Genomic DNA, 17,756 nt, shown 5'->3' with positions numbered 1-17,756 from the left:
GGGTGCCTGGGTGGCTCAGTGGGTTAAGCCGCTGCCTTTGGCTCAGGTCATGATCTCAGGGTCCTGGGATCGAGTCCCGCATTGGGCTCTCTGCTCGGCAGGGAGCCTGCTTTCCCCTCTCTCTCTCTGCCTGCCTCTCTGTCTACTTGTGATCTCTCTCTGTCAAATAAATAAATAAAATCTTTAAAAAAAAAAAAGGATCATATACCAAGATCAAGTGGGATTTATTTGAGGGATGCAAGGATTGACCAATATCTGCATATCAATCAATATAACACCACATTAACAAAGTAAAGGATAAAAATCATATGATCATCTCAACAGATATTGAAAAACATTTGACAAAATTCAACATCCATTTACAATAAAAATTCTCAAAAGAGTGGGTATAGAGGTACCTCAACATAATAAAAACCATATATGACAAGCCCTAGCTAACATACTCAATGGCAAAAAGGCCAGGAACCAGACAAGGATGCCCACTTTCACCTTTTTTATTCAACATAGTATTAGAAGTCCTCACCAAGAAAATTAGCCAAGAAAAAGAAATAAATTGGAAAGGAAGAAGTAAAAGTTTCATTATTTACAAATGACATACTTAGAAAACCCAAGAGTTTCCACCAAAAAATTTAAAAAACCTATTAAAACTAATAAATAAATTTAGTAAAATGTGAGATACAAAATCAATACCCTAAAATCAGTAGCATTTCTATGCACTAATAACAAACTATCAAAAAGAAAAATAGAGAAAACAATTCCACTTACAATTGGATACAAAAATAATAAAATACTTAGGAATAAATTTAACCAAGGAGTTAAAAGACCTATACACTTAAAATACTAAGACACTGATGAAAGAAATTGAAGAAGACACAAGTAAGTGGAAAGATATTCCATGCTCTTGAATTGGAAGAAATAATACTCTTAACATGTCCATACTACCCAAAGCAACCTACAAATTCGATGGATCCCTATCAATATTCCAATGGCATTTTTCACAGAAATAAAACAGGCAGTCCTAAAATTTATATGGCACCACAACAGATCCCTAAGAGCCAAAGCAATTCTGAGAAAGAAGAAAGCTGGAGGCTCATGATATACCCCCGATTTCAAACCAGTAACCAAAACAGTATGGTCTTGATAAAAAAAAAAAGAGATGAATGAACAAAATGGAGACCCCAGAAAGGAACCCACACATATATGGATTATTAATTTATGAACAGGAGCCAAGGGGAGTAAGTTTCTTTAATAAATGGTGTTGGGAAAATTTGACAGCCTCATGTAAAAGAATGAAAGAAATGTAAGACCTGAAACCATAAAACTCCTAGAAGAAAACATAAGCAGTAAGTTCCTTGACTCATTGCTCCTGGCAATGAGTTTTTGAATCTAACTCCAAAAGCAGAGGCAACAAAAGGAAAAATAAACAGACGGGACTACATCAAACTAACAAGCTTATACACACAAAAGGAAACCACCAATAAATGAAAAGACAACCTACTGAAATGGCAGAAAATGTAAATCATTCATCTGAGAAGGGGTTAACATCCAAAATATAGGAATTATTTATTTATTTATTTGACAGAGAGAGAGAGACAGACAGACAGACAGCTAGCACGAGAGGGAACACAAGCAGGGGAAGTGGGACAGGGAGAAGCAGGCTTCCTGCTGGGCAGGGGGCTTGATGCAGGGCTTAATCCCAGGACCTAAGGATCATGACCTGAGCCAAAGGCAGAGGCTTAGTGACTGAGCCACCCAGGTGCCCCACCCCTCCCCTTTTTAAAAAAGATTTTTCATTTATTTGTTTGACAGAGAGAGAGAGAGAGAGAGAGAGAGTGAGTGAGAGAGGGAACACAAGCCGGGGAAGTGGGAGAGGGAGAAGCAGGCGTTCCGCCTGGCAAGAGACCCGGATGAACATCAAAAATATATAAAGAACTCCTACAACTCAATGACAAAACACAAACAATTCAATTTAAAACTGTGCAGAAGATCTGAATAGGCATACTTTCAGTGAAGACATACAGATGGTCAGGAAAATGCAAATCAAAACCCTCATGAGATATCACCTCACAGCCCTTAGAAGGGCTATTATCAAAAAAACAACAAATAACATGTGCTGGTGAAGATGTGGAGAAAATGGAACTCTTGTGAAGTGTTGGTCAGAGTGTAAATTAGTACATTCACTACGGAAATTCCTCAAAAAATTAAAATAGAACTACCATATGATCCAGCAATTCTACTTCTGGGTATTCTTCCAAAGAAGACTAAACACTAATTTGAAATATATATGCATCTCCTGTTATGAATATTTTGCAGCATATTTTCAATAGCCAAGATATGGCAACAACCCAAACATCCATTGAGAGATGAATGGATAAAAGATATATATATATATCTTTTATATATAAATATATATAAGATGGAAGTATGTATATCAGCCATCAGATACAGAGCCATAAAAAAGAATGAAATTCTGCCATTTGTGACAACATAGATAGACCTTGACAGCATGATGCCAGGTGAAATATGTCAGACAGAGAAAGATAATACTGATATGATAGCCTCACTTATAGGTAGACTTAAGAAATAGCAACAACGAACCAAGCTCAGAAATACAAAGAACAGATTGGTGCTTGCCAGAGGTAGAGTGTGGGAGATGGGAAAAATGAGTGAAGGTGGTCAAAAGCAACAAATTTCCAGTTACAAAATAATTAAGATAATGGGGATATAATGTACAGCGTGGTGACTACAGTTAATAATACTTTGTTACATATTTGAAAGTTGCTAGGAGCATATATCTGAAAAGTCCTTAGCTTAAGAAAAAAAACATCTTGGGGCACCTGGGTGGCTCAGTGGGTGAAGCCTCTGTCTTCAGCTCAGGTCATGATCTCAGGGTCCTGGGATCGAGCCCCATGTCGGGCTCTCTGCTCAACGGGGAGCCTGCTTCCCTCTCTCTCTCTCTGCCTGCTGCTCTGCCTACTTGTGATCTCTCTTTGTCAAATAAATAAATAAAATCTTTTAAAAAAACCCAAAACCTTGTAACTGTGTGGTAACAGATGTTAACTAGAATTACTGTGGTGATCATTTTTGCAATACATATAAATATCCAATATATATAAATATCCTATAACTAATACAATGCTATATATCAATTATATAAAGAAAGAAGGAGGAGGAGAAGTGAGATTCTTTCTCTCCCTTGGCCATCAGCGTCAACTTCAGCCTGAGGCAACCATGGCTGCCTTTGGCAATGGAGGCTACATCTCACGTGAGAAAGAGCAGAGAACCCCGGTCTTTCTCTCTAGTTTGGTAGGATCAGTCTGGACCAAAACACAGAAAGCAAATGACTGCGTAGAGGAGCAGCAGGGAGGAGATTTAGGAATAGCTGAAATGTATATGTTCGCGCATATACACACACATAGCTAGTGGCCTGTTTCTTCAGTTTGGAATAAATCTGGTCTCAAGTACTGCTTTCATCATCATAATTACATAAACTAATAACTGCTAAGTGTTTACCATATGCCAGGCACTCTACCAAGTATCTTTACATGCACTATCTCATTATCCTCACAACTGCAACAGCCCTTTGAGGCTGCTTTTATCATCCCTGCTCTACAGAGGAACCAACTGAAGCCACAGAAACATTAAGTAATTTGGATGAAGTCACACGGCTAGTAAGTGGCAGAACTGGTATTTGATTGCAGGAAATCTGGGACAGATTTCAGTCTCTAACACTCGTGGATTTGGATTCTTCCCCCTGTTATTTCCCAGCTGTGCAACTTTGGGCAAGTCACCTCACCTTTCTGAGCTTCAGGTTCCTACTCCATGCAATGGAGTATCATAGATATTCTCATTACTGAGCTGGAGTTCCCCAAGACCCCCCCACAGATTCAGTGATTCGAAGGACTCAGAACACAGAAAAGCTGTTTTACATATGGCTATAGCTTATTATAGTGAACAGATACACATTAAAATCAGGAAAAGGAGTATAGGACAGGTACAAGTTATCCTGTCTCAGTGGAGTTTACAGACAATGAGTGTTTCTCCCAGTAGTAATACGTGACAACCTGTTCAGAGTATCCCAACCAGGGAATCTTCTCTAAGCTTTGGTGTGCGGGGGTTTACCATTGGGAATTGATAATGTGGGCCTGGACTACCCTACCCCTCAAGGTCAAACTGATACAACATAGCCCCAGGCCCTTGCAATCCATCAGGTCATTAGCATGGACTATCTGGGGTGGCCCAAGGACCCAGGTACACAAAGGGCCTCTTATCCGGCAGGATATTCCAAGGATTTAGAAGTTCTGTCCCAGGAGCCAGACAAGGACCAGTTTTTTTCCTTTGGAATATGAAGGGTGTGAACAACCCAGGCCTGCTGGTTAGCCCTTTACTACGAAATCAGATTACATGCAATTTGTAACATTTCTTGAGTCAATTTCTTGGGCCCGTCTGGTGGCCCTCACTCAGCTCTCCCTCCTTTATTCCCATCCTCACAGCCAGAAAGCAGCATTTAGCAATTCAGGCCTTGAGAAGATCCATCAAGTTTAAACTTACTGATTACCCTTATTCAGAGATTAGTGTTTGCTATATCTGGGCCCATAATTATAAATCAATAAACTGCTATAATTTAGAATGTTAGAACCCACACCTTTAAAAAGGAAGATTTCTCAAAAGCCATAGCACTTATCATAGGAAGAAATGCAAATGGTTTGGAGTTACACTGTATAATGAATACATCAAACACATCAGATTGGTTCCTTCTGAAGTCAGATGACCTCTTTTCATTTTATTCAGGAGTATGTAGACAGATCCAGAGGTCTATTTTTCTGTTTGGACTTTTATGCCAGTAATCTCAAAGATTTTTTGATCACACACACCCTTCTAACATGACTTTTACCTAGCCCCTCTAATTTATGTGGACTAATTTATTTATAAATTATGTACACCTATACTATTTTGCTAATATAATGCAAGTATAAGTTACACAATAGAAATCTTAAAAAGATGAAATTGAAAAGTAAATATAAATAGAAGCTCTAATACTGTCTTTCCTTAATTGAGTGGATCATCTTGTGAATCACCTGGGTACACAACTTCTATGTGGATATCATCATTCTCCACACTGAAACCATACCCCACTTCCTTAATATCACATTGCTGGTTAGCTTGGATCTCTCTGAGGTCCTCACTTCAACATTGCCATAACAGCATTATATTATGGAGAATAGGATTTGGCAAGGTAGTAGGAGTAATATGTATAAAATAGTGCACGGAATGCTCAGCTGTATGGCAAGGAGATGAGGGAGTGAAGACCATCATAGATGTTGGATTTATTGGACAAGGATAATCAGGACGAGTCCGCAAAAGAAGGAGGCATATGGTTGGCTTTTGAGATGAATGGAATTGGGTTGGGAGGCAGAAGCATAAAGTGAGCAAAGGCCTGGAGGGAGGGTCACTAATGTGGCCAAAACTGGGGAGAATGTGAGTCCAGCCCAACTGGAAGACCCAAGCAGGCCAACCTTGAAGCTTCTGACTGCCTCTGCCGTTGTGGCCATTAAAGTGATTCAGTCTGGTTCCCTTCCTAACACTCAGGAACTCCAGAGGCTGAAAACTGTCCTCTCAGACCTCAAGGTAATGAAGTCCTGTCTTCTGTTCTCACAGGTCAGCTCCCTGCCACCTCCTTTCCCAAACTGTAGAGCCTCTGGCTGGCTTTCAGGCCTTTCCTCAAGCAGTCATCAATCACAGGCTTTCTCTAGTGGGATGAGGTCGGACAGGTGATAGGAGGGCAGTCTCCGTCAGGGCTAGGGCCTCCCCGCGATGGTAAGCATTTCCCGTTTTCATGTTAAAAGTCCTGCCAGTAAGCCATGTGTTGTCTTGTGTTTTGTGCAGTTCTTATTCAAAAAGTGTGTAGTGGGCTGAGGGCTGAGGTTGGAGTAAGATTCCACCGATACATCAACTCTCTCAGAGATGTTCACTTGGGATCATGCCTTGTGAACGTTCCCTCTCCCGAGAGTAGGTCCAAAGGAAGCTCACTGAGAAGAGAGCAGGGGTGGTGGTGATGTGGCAGGAAGTATGTGTTAATGGAGTTAAAAATTAATTGGCATGTGTGTGGTAACAGGAAAAACGAAAGGAACAGATGCTGAGGAGAGGCCAGTTGCCAGCTCACAGGGATGAATTGCCTGTCTTTCTGCCGGGGCTCAAACCAAGCTCCTAGGAGAAATGGTTCTGCTACCTCAAGGTCTTAACGGAACATTAGTCAGGACTGTGGGGACTGAGCTTTTGCCAAGGAGATGTCATTCTCAACCAGATTTCAAAGAGGAAGTGCAAGCGTGGGGCTCTGCTCCTCGTACGCTGTTTCAGACCAGCCTCTTCCAGGCTTGTAGGCTCCCATAGCTCCTTCATGGAGCAAAACTCAAGGAGCCTGTCGTTTTTCTCTCAGCGCTCATTGTGCATGGTCCTTGACACAGTCAAGAGCCACCAAATCTCTAGATTCAGTCCAGCCACACGACAGGCCTCAGGCAGCTCCTGTTACTCTTTTTTTTTCTTTTTAAAGATTTTATTTTTTTATTTATTTGACAGAGAGATGACAAGTAGGCAGAGAGGCAGGCAGAGTGAGAGGGGTGAAGCAGGCTCGCTGGCGAGCAGAGAGCCCGATGCGGGGCTCGATCCCAGAACCCCGGGATCATGACCTGAGCCGAAGGCAGAGGCTTTAAACCACTGAGCCACCCAGGCGCCCCAGGTCCTGTTACTCTTTACAGCATTAGGATCTGTGAGGGTACTGGGACTTCTGTGGAGACAGGTTTCCAGGCATAATTCCATCCATTCATTAATTTGCAACAAAGATACAGCGTTTCCGCTGTACTTTATGCAAGCCCTTGGTTATGAACTGGAGATCTATCAGTGAACAAAACAAATATCCTTGCCCTTGTGGAGCTTATATGCCAGTGGAAAATGATCATCAGAAAACAACAGGCAGAACAAATAAGTTATACATTATGATGGAAAGCATGTACACTATGGATAAACAAGAAAAAGCAGAGTAAAGGGGATAGGGAGTGCTGGGGAGGAGTGAATGACCGTCCCAAATCAAGTGATCAGGGCAGATTAAAGGGAGTATATGGACGTTAGAGGGAGGAGTATCTAAGTCACTGGGAACAGCCAGTGCAAAGTCCCAAGTTGGGAGATGCATAAACAGAAGGAGTGAGTGAGAGAGAGAGAGAGAGAAGAATGGGGCCAGAACACCAAGGACATAGTGGGCAATAATAAGGCCTTTGGCTTTGGGCTTGGGTGAAATAGCAGTGTTTATAGCAGGGGAGAGACATGAGCTGACATGTTCTGAACACATCTTTCTGCTTGCAGTGTTGAGCTAAGGGACAATTAGAGACACATGGAGATGACTTAGGAGATTATTACTGTGACTCAAGCAAGAGATGATGGCAACTTGGACCAAAGTAGGAAGAAGCAATTGGATTGTACACACAGTTTTTGGGGACTGTACTTTTCTTTAGTTATGCATGAGTGTCTTGAGGTACAAGATCCTGCATGGCCTTCTCCACATGCTAGTGATGTGCTCTAGCTTGAGTTTCCCAAATTTATTTTCATGTAACACTTATTATGATCAATGTTGGGTAATGGTGTTTTTATGTCTAAGCTTCAGGGAAAATATCGGCTACTGGTCATCTGCCTATATCTGGTATAAAATGTTTTTGTTTTTTAAATGGAGCTAGCATTCTAAGAATGAGAGATATGCATAAAAATCTGAATTCCTAGGTTTACTTTTAAAATTGGAGTACCTAGCATTGCATTTTCTCATGGTAATTATCAGCTAGATCTGAATAGCAATTCCCACTGTACCCTCCAATTCCCCCAAATCCTTCTGTGGTCCTTTTCACTGTTGACATTACATGCCTGGACCATGTAGGCATTGGGGGTTGTGAAACTGCTCTGGGCCAGAAGGAGTTTTGAGGACCGGGAGGGTCAGTGATGTAGAACAAGACCAGAGATGCTACTGGGCTGTTAGACTCTGGATGGTGGGACATTTAAGCAGAGAAAGAATTTTAAAGCTCATTTGCCTACACATATATCTTCTTTGGATTTTTCTCTAAAAACATTTATCTCCCTCCCTGAGGCCCTCTTTCCCCGCTTACATAGTTGGTATGATGAGACAAGGCAGACTTCTTCCAGCTGGTGACAAAGACTACCTTCTCTCCCTCTCTCCCTTGTAAAGATCCCACTAGGTAGAAGGTGGGGTTCAGGTATAAGAACCCACACAGAGGGTGGCAGAGACCACAAACTCTAGACTTTAGGAAGAACATTGCTGTCTCTTGCTGTTGTATCTATCATTTTCTACCTTTTGTTGCCTTCTGACTAGTAAGATCCGGAGGGCCAACACAAATATGAGGCTTTAAGTGACTGACTTGATCCATAGACTTCAGGGCCAGGGGCTCCATGGAGCCCTCTGTGGTCAAATTCTTTAGTCGTGAAATACGTGCATTTGCTTAGTTTCCCTTGTGAACCTGGATTGTCTATAAGCAAATGGTCAATGAAATGGTGACTAGAAGTTCTGGCCATCTCTCTGCATACGAGATTTGTGGCCCTCAACTGAGAATATAGAGTCAATGGAAAGTATTTCAAAGGTTCTATTTCTGCACTTATTAGAAAAGGACAAGAAAAGACTCGTTCTTCTTTCCTTCCCGTTCTGATGTGGATCCTGAGGATGGAACAACAAGGTCTACCTTACCCATTGTACAATACTATGTTGAGCGCGCTACTGCATGACCCTTACCAAAATCAACCACACACTTGATGAGCTTAAAATTCCAACAATCTTTCATTTCACAGTTAAAAGTGATATTTAACATGCAAACCATAGACGCACCAGTCCTCTGGTAGGGCTGGTCCTATTAAGGTCCCAGGTAGCACAGAGAAAGTAGAAGATGATAAGATGAAGAATCAAAGTGTGTTTACTGACCACCTTTCATCACAAAATTAGAACCAAACAGTATCTTGGTTCAGTCTGGAGTCAGGAGGAAACATCACAAAAGTTTTGTTTTTTGTTTTTGTTTTGTTTTGTTTTTTGCATCTCCTTGACTTTTCCTAATTCCCACACTCCCATCACCATGGCAACCCACATTATAAAGACAGAAGACGCGATTGGTGAATCTTAGCTCCTTGACCTTCAGGCCTCTTTAAGTTTTATTCTTTCTTTTTGAAGACCAGAAGTTACCTAATTTGTATGTTGCAAGGGAGAGGATTTCTATGGAGGGATATGGGAAATAGCATAGAACTTCTAAATGGTTAGGTGGAAACAGCAAGAGAGCCATCACGTTAATGACTGGCCACTCAAGGCTATTCCAGCAAGAGAGGAGGATGTCAGGCCCCTAACTGAGAATAGTTGGGGCAGAGGACTAAAATGTTTATGCCTCATCTAAGTTCACTATTAGCCCTGTTTGAATGTTAGGGTTTTTTTACCATTGAAATTTGCCTCTGCATGCTTAACTTACTGTTACTGATGAATAGCAATATCCAGCAGATGCTATGTACATGTTTTAAATTCTCACTAAGGTAGAAATGACTGACGCTTTATCACTCCTGCAGAACAGAGTTTTAAGTAGAGGAAGACCAAATCTAAGACCATAGATGAACACAATGGAGATAAGCAAATCAACTAACTAGGAATTAGTAGGCAATAGGTACAGAACATGTTGGAGTCTATCAATTAAACAGTTTACTTTTAGATGTATGAATTAAACTTGGTCACAGAGTGCATTGGAGATGTAGTTTTAGGGTCCTTACCCTCACAAAAGTACTTTTGTAATGAATTTGGTAGGATTTTTAATTCTAATGCATAGAACTTAACTGTTGAGAACAGATTGATGGTTACCAGAGGGTAGGTGGTTGGGGGGGGTGGTGAAATAGGTGATGGGGATTAAGGAGAGAACTTGTGATGAGCACCAGGTGATGAATGGAATTGTTGAATCACTACATTGTACACCTGAAACTAATATAATGCTGTGTGTTAACTATATTATTATACTGTTTTATAACTACAAAATAAAAATTATGTAAAATATATAAAAAATAAAATTATAAAAAATAAAAATTTTATAAAATAAAATTATAAAAATATAAAAATAATTTTAAAATTATTAAAAATTACAGACTTTTAAAAATTCATATGACTGTCCTGAATTTGGGTGAAATAAAGAGCTTAAGTGGGTTTCAGCCCTAAATCATCCCTGCTATGAGGCAGTGTGGTTCCCAGATGCCCCTTAACAAGCTCTAATTTGAGCCAGGTGCTCAGGCCTGGTCAATTCCCTATACCTAAGTCTGAGCTATGGCCCAAGTGGCATGTCCAGTTTTCTGAGCCCAAAGAGACAGCAGTCGACACATTATTGCAAATGCTAACTAGTGGCCCGGATGGGTCTTGCACTGTCTCGCTGCTTTGTGCCACATTCATTACTGACCACAGCTCAAAGAACTAGTTTTTTGGTTTTCTGTTTCTTAATTTTTGGCTCACTTGAAATCTGAAGGATGTGGAGCTCAGGATGCAAATAACAAAATGCACTTTGTACCCTTGTAAATGGTTTGAGCCCCTTAAATGCTTCATGTTCTAGTCGCTGACACGAGGGCAAAATATCCCAAAAAACAGAGATGTTCTGAGTCCTCCTAGAGTGATTCCTGAGGAAATCCTGCTGTCCTCAAACAATGGCGGCCGAACAGAGAAGCAGGAAAACAAGATCGGCCATCCCGGAAATCAAAAAGATATTGGGGGGGGGGGGCGGGTCGTTAGGAGGGGTATGAAAGCAAACATATGGAAGAGTTTTCGGTTATGGAGGAAGGAAGTCCAACACAGGGGCCATTATTGCAATTTTCCTCAGTTTCTGACCTTACAAAATGCCCAGGAAATACTTTATGCTAATTCTCTTTTCTTAAAAAGCTGAAAAATCTTTCAAAACTAGAAAGAAGTCAGTGTGGCTTACAACTGTTGTTTTTTGTTTTTTTTTTTGTTTTTTTTTTTCCCTTTTTCCCACACCCCATTCCTCAAATCAAACTGCATTTTTTCTAGGAGTTTTACTAGTTCAAAGCTGTTGTGTGAGTGAGTGATAATTTCACTAAAATAACCAGAAAATATTCACAAGGTAGAAATTCTCTCATTAAGTTAAATACTGCCTGGGACCATTTTATACGACACCAGGTTCATTCACTTTTAAAAATCCTGGACACATAGAGGATACCTTCTCTTAAGAAGAACACTCTGGGCTTTTATTAATTTCCATGGTGCCTCTTGGCCTATTTTCACCTTTTTGTCAGTAGCATTCTCTGCAGAGAAGCAATTTAGCAGAGAAAAAATAAACAGACCAGAATTTAAAGAACTCTTTTATCTTCGTAAGCCTCACATGGTTTCTGACTGATATTTCAATAAACACAGTCTAAAATTTTCATGGGGATAAACAACCTTTTGTAATATTTTTCTCACAAAAATTTTCATACTTTTCAGAAATTAATATTCACAGCCATCAGTGTGAAAATTGTACGATTTCTATTATGAAGTCATTTTAATCACTCAAGATACATAAGCTGCTGAGTGTTTCTCGGATTGCAAGACAAGCCAATCAAAATAACAGAGAGTAAAAAATAATCTCGTGTAAACAGGCCCCAGCATCCTTTCACACAAAAGTGCAAATTTGTGAGTGTGTGTGTGGATGTAGGGTGCATTTTAGAACAAGTCTTAATTCTCTCAAAATGTGACTTTGAAAGCAGAGCAAGATTAAAGGTGAAAATCTGAGAAATTTTATCCTAGCGATAGCTCTACTTTTATGTTTAGTCATAGTGCCATCTTTTAATACACAGTGTTGCCTGGAAAAGAATTCTCCTAACAGTCTTGATCTCAATATTCATTTATTAAAATTAAAAGTGCACCTATTACTTATCCTTTTATCAGGTCACAGAAATCATTGCATAGTTTGCCACAATCAAGAAACAAACTAACATTGTCTAAAGCGGTAAGGAGAATTGGGATACTCACAGGCCCCTGGTTACGAAATCCATTGTGCTTTCCCAAATCCTTGTGGTGTCGGAGTAAATCCCACTAGAGGCTCTGGAAAAAACCCTGCCAATCCTGGAACCAGCGTCCATAAGGAGTGTGGGTCCGTCCAGGGGCCAGAGTGTGGGGGTGGGGAAGGACACGTGCTGGAAAATCCTCGGAAGTTCTGCCTCCTGTTACAGAATTGGGTAATCGGGCCACACAGAGTACGTGTTCCTACCAGGAAACGTGAGGCTGTGCCGGAAGGCTCCTGCCCCCTTTTAACTTGACGCATGGTCTGTCTGCCGAGTCCCATACCTCACCGGTCTCACTCACCTGTTACCTTCCACACACCTGCAGGCATTTGAATTGACTCTGGCCTTCAAGAATACATTACCCAATACCCTTTAGCTTGCAAAATTCCACTTGATCTTATGTGTCCTCTTCTCCTGGAAGCTTTCCCTACTCTGAAGACGTGTCTAGTGTCTGGCCACAGAGTCCCGTACCTGTCTCAGTCACTGTGCTTTATAATGACTTTTTAATGTGTTTACCACTCTGAGTTTTGCACGTAGGCCCTGCAGGAATATTAGGATAAGCATATTCCCCAAGCCAGGAAGAGATACACGATGAAATAGGTTAAGGGCCATATTCATATGCAATTAAGGAGACCACAAAGGACTTCTTAGAGCAACTGACATCCAAAATACTTTACGAAAGTATTTGTAGGAAAGATGAGGCACGGGGTATGTTCCAGATGGAAATGACAGAAAATGGAGGGCATTCAGGGATCAGTGAGTTGACAGGATGTTGGGAAGCGGGGGTGGGACTGTCAGTACAGGGCTGAGAAGCGGGCTCTCAGGCAACTAAATCATGAGAGCATTTTGGAGGACTTCAAGCAGCTGAGTGACATAATCAGTGCCCGACCACGGTGGTATGGCAGCAGAAATCAGAGGGGAGAGACACAATGTGAAAAACAAGCATTTGTTGAGTATGCCCAGACGGTGGTGTTTGCTTTTTATCTATGATTTCATTTTATCCTCATGGCTCTATGAAGAGGTTGCTAGAACTCTTGTTTTAATTACAGAGGGGAAAGATCATAGTCGGTCAAATAAACAGCTAAGCTCTCTATCTCTGTGTCCTCGACATCTTGTGCAAGATGTCAAGTGTTCATTGAAGGAATATAGACCAAGATGAACACATGAATGAACAAATGAATGGATAGATGGATGGAGCCTGTGCTGAATCAGTTGGGGCATGCTAAGCCAATGTTCTTTACCTTCCACTGATCAAAGAGGTTTCCATGGGCAGCAATAGGCTTAGCATCTGAACTAAGCTGTGGTCTTAAGAGGAGATGGAGGAGCTGGTGAGCTAGAACCACATAGCATCAATGAAGTCCCTTCTAGAAAGACCAACCACCCTGATTTTCCTAGAACAAAGGGGTTTGGAGGTAACGTGAAACTTTCAGTGATGTAATTGGGACTGGTGGTTCTCTTACAGAAAACCGTACGAAAGAGTGCTACATTACAAAGTAGGGAGGCAGAGGGGCCAGGAAACCTTTGGAAAACAAGTAATGGACTTAGGGGATCCACAAATGGACGGGGGGGGGGGGGTTCTAAACCAGTAGCAGGCACCAACATCCCTGAAAAGCTTGTTGAGACAGAGTGTTGGACACCACCCCTGAATTTTTGACTCACTCAATGGTGTGAGGTGGAAGCCAAGAATTTGCATATATTTTTTGGAGAGAGAATGTGTGTATGAGGGTGGGGGGAGACAGGTGGGGGCAGAGGGAGAGGGAGAGAGAGAATCTTAAGCAGGTTCCATGCCCTGCACAGAGGGAAATGCAGGGCTTGATCTCAAGATCCTGAGATCATGACCTGAGCCAAAACGGTGAGTCAGACATTCTCCCAATGGAGCCACCCAGGCGCCGCAAGAATTTGCATTTCTAACCGGCGATGCTGCTGGAATCACACTTTGATAGAAACTGCTTTTCAGTGGGCAAAACTCTTCTGTGGGCCTCAGCTCATTTGTTCCTCCCGATGACCTGTGGGGAGCTCTGGGATTGTTGGGAACGTCTGAGGGTAACTGATGGCCTGCGTACCTGTACCATCTCAGACCAGGGAATAAATAAAAATAGGAGTCAGACTAGACACTGCCTTGGAGTCCAGTCCCTGGGGATTTATCTGTATTTCCTTGCAAGACCAACCCTGATGCTCCAATACCAGATATATCCTTACACCCCCAGGGAAACTTTATGTACAGTGAACGCTCTCTTCAAGTCCCAGCATTCACGAAGGTAGTCTCATCTAACTAGACAGAATCCTTCAAGTCCTGCCTTTTCCCACCTTCTGTAATGCATTGCTTACCCTGTGATCCTGAGCAAATGGTTTCTACCTCCCCGGAGTGCTCGTCTAGAAGCTGCCCTGTTCTAGTGTATACAGAGTTGCCTGGCTAGAGGAGAGGAGTTATTTATTTGTAACTAACAATTTCCCCAAAGCACCCCTAAGTCTTTATCTGACAGTTTGTGGATTAAGCCAGAGGTTGCTTGCATTAGCTTTTATGCCCAACTATTGAGGATGCCAGTTGGATATAGGCGACCAACTTTCACAAAAGAGATTAGAGGCAAAAAGCTTATTTGTATGTATTCCTTATAGTTTACAAAGTACTTGCACAGGTCATGTCTAGTTAATCCCTACAAAATTCCTCCAGGTATCTTCCACGTTTTATAGATGAAGAGGATAAAGCAACATAGCCTGGGGTTGTCAGCTAAGAAGCCATGACATTGACACCTCTTCTCTTCGGCCCATTGTCTATCTCTGCCCATTGTAAAGGCAGGAAGTCAAAGCAGCTGCATTCTTTCACATGGACATCATGTAACATACATTCTTTCAGATGAGTGTCAAGCCTGTGAAATATTTAGCTATTAGCCAGCCCTTCAATCTCATTATCTCCATAGCAAAGGCCCCCTTCTTTCCTGTAGGTCTTTAACCACTTTCGTATCATAAATGGCACATATACCTATGTTCTCCAATTCCACGGTCAGACCCAGCAGACGGGTATCTTGCATTCCTTCCCTTCTCGCCCGGCCGCGACAATGATGCTGTGTCTGTCGCCGGAGCTCAGTGAGCATGTGCTGAATATTTGCTGACGAGGACCCGAAAACCCGACCTTTGTGCATTTCTGCAAACACCAGACAGAGTGAGACGGCTTTCAGTTTCCTACTGCCACTGTCCCACGCGGCCACAAACACAGTGGTTTAAAACAACACCGATGTCTTATCCTACAGTTCTGGAAGGTCTGAAGTTTGAAATGGATTTCATGAGGCTAAATCCAAGGCACTGGCAGGATTGCCTTCCTCCTGGAGGGTCTAGAAAGATTCCCTTTCCTTGCTATTTGCAGCCACTGGAGCCTGCCTGCCATCCTTGCCTCGTGGCCTTCCTTCCATCTCCAAAGCCAGCAACAGGAAGGTCGAGTCCTCACACGGCATCACTCTGCCTTTCTCTGATGCTGCCCCCTTCCACTTGTAATGACCCTTGTGATCACATCGGGTCCACCTGGATAATCCACCATGAAATCAGCTGATTAACAATCTTAATTCCATCTGCAACCTTAATTCCCCTTTGCCGAGTAACATAACAAATTCGCAGGTTTCGGATTCCAATTCGGGATGGAGACATTTTGAGAGGGGAAGTGGACCTTCTTCCGCCTGGCACACTGAGGGAGCCAGAGTGTAAAAGGTGTCCAGAAATTGGTAAAATTCACACAAACACAACTCACTGAAAGCACCTGCTCACACTGGCCCCTGTCTGAGCGTCGCTTCTAAGGCACCTGTCTCCGTGCTCAGGGGCCAACGTATATTTTGCGCATACATTTAATTCTTACATCCATCTTGTGATATTGGTATGAGCCCCACTTTTAGATTAGGAAACAGAGGCAAAGAGAAATTATGGAACTTGCTTATGATCCCTAGAAGCTCTTGGTATAAGCGTCTTCACACAACTCCACACCCAGCCTCCTGGGGTTCTCCTCAGCTCCGCACTGTGGGCCTCACACAGCTCTGCATTTTCACGGGCCCCCTTCCCATAACTCGCAGCCCAGATCCCGCTGAACTGTACAGGAGATAGGGTAAAAGGAGACCCGGCGAAACCCTCCGGCAGGTAACTCTTAAGGGATTTGTTTTCCTTCTTATTCTTGTTGTTCAAGGAGACAGATGATAATTAAAATGTCAGAGCCCTTCATGCTTCCCTGATCAAGATAACTACTTTACCACAGGTGATAGAAAGAAAAGGAGGAAAACGTCTGCTGTAGGGAGCGGAGGTGACGATTCTGAGAAGGGGGCAAAGCTGGGGAAACGGCTCCCCCTCGGCTCAGGGGAGAGCCGACACCAACTCCCTCGGAACCACAGTGAGTGCTCCCGCCTGAGGTCTGCAGGGGGCTTCCCTCTCAGCCCCCCTCCCAAACTCCCATCCCTACCAGCCTGAAGAAAGCCAATTCCCAGCAGATCCATCCCACGGCTTGCTAATTCTATCCAATCTCTCCAATTCAGTTAATTCCCAGTTTCAGTAACGGAAGCAGCAGCTGTCAAGATCGGCAGCTGTGTTCTTTGTCTCTAGCTCTACCTCTCCGCCTTCTCTCTCCAAGTTAACTGAGCGGCTCACACGCAACCTTCAAGGGGGGAAAAGGGAATAAAGGTTCTGGATAATATGAGAGAAGAAAGGAGAAACGAACTGGCAGGAGCGTCAAAGGGTGGGGTTGGCTGGACACAATAGAATTCTTCCCCAACTTCCAGGTCCCACAACCTCCTCAGTGCCCACGTGCTCTCCAGAACAGTCAGTTGTCAAATTTACCATGCCAAGGAAGCATCTCTGGACATTCCAGTCTGTTGCCGACCAACGCATGGTTCCACTGTGCCTGACCTGTGAGCAAGTTCACACCACGTGTGACCCGCCGAGCAAGGCAACGATGCCTGAACTGGCTTCTACCCTGCTCAAGAGACCATATGCTTGGATGATGTCAGGCCAATGTCAAGTGGCTATAAAGATTCCTACGCACTCTTAATTTCTGTCTTTATCTCACCGGCTAAGCCATGGTGTCCTAGCAGCCTCATTAAGAAAATGTGATCTGCTCAAAGACTTCAAGCACATTAGCCTGGTGAATTTCTGGAGGGAATTTTAGGGAGACGAAAGGGCCAGGACAAAGCTGGGAGACAAGATGGCTAGAGTTCAGTGAGCGAGGGGAGAATTTAAAGAAGATGAAGTTCTGCAAGTGAGGGAGGTAGGAGGTCACATTGGGTCCTGTAGGTGGTTGGAAGATTTGGGAATTTTTTTTTTTTTTTAGAGTCTGAGTGAAATGGTCTGTATTTTAGGATTTTGAACAAAGGAGTGGCATGACCCAGCTTCAGCGTCAGAGGGCAAGGCTAAAGGCGGGGAGCCGGGTTAGCTGCTGCAATAATTCAAGCAGGCAGGGGTGAAGGCTCAGACCTGGGTGTCGATGCTGGAGGACTGACCAGAAGTGCAAAAGCAGACATATTTTGAAGATAGAGGATGGACAGAGTACCAGAGAATGACAGGAGCCAGGGATGGTGCCGTCGTTTGTAACCCGAACTACAGGAGGGATGGAGTTGCTGTCCCTGAGCTTTGGAGGGCATCCGTGGATTTGGTGGGAGAGAATCAAGACGGTAATTTTCAGCATGTTAAGACTGAAATATCCAATAGGCCTCCAAAGAGATGAGAGATGC

The 17,756-nt window shown here is 42.8% G+C and overlaps 1 pseudogene; it reads right to left on the bottom strand.

The window, feature by feature from the left end:
- Positions 1 to 16,526, bottom strand: part of LOC123939222 — an 86,465-nt pseudogene extending 69,939 nt beyond the window's left edge.
- Between the last annotated feature and the right edge of the window lie 1,230 nt (positions 16,527 to 17,756).

The sequence above is a fragment of the Meles meles genome, chromosome 3 (genome assembly GCF_922984935.1).
Source record: "Meles meles chromosome 3, mMelMel3.1 paternal haplotype, whole genome shotgun sequence".
Taxonomy (NCBI): Eukaryota; Metazoa; Chordata; class Mammalia; order Carnivora; family Mustelidae; genus Meles; species Meles meles.
Note: the sequence above shows the minus strand (reverse complement) of the source record. Positions and strands in the feature narration are given on the sequence as shown.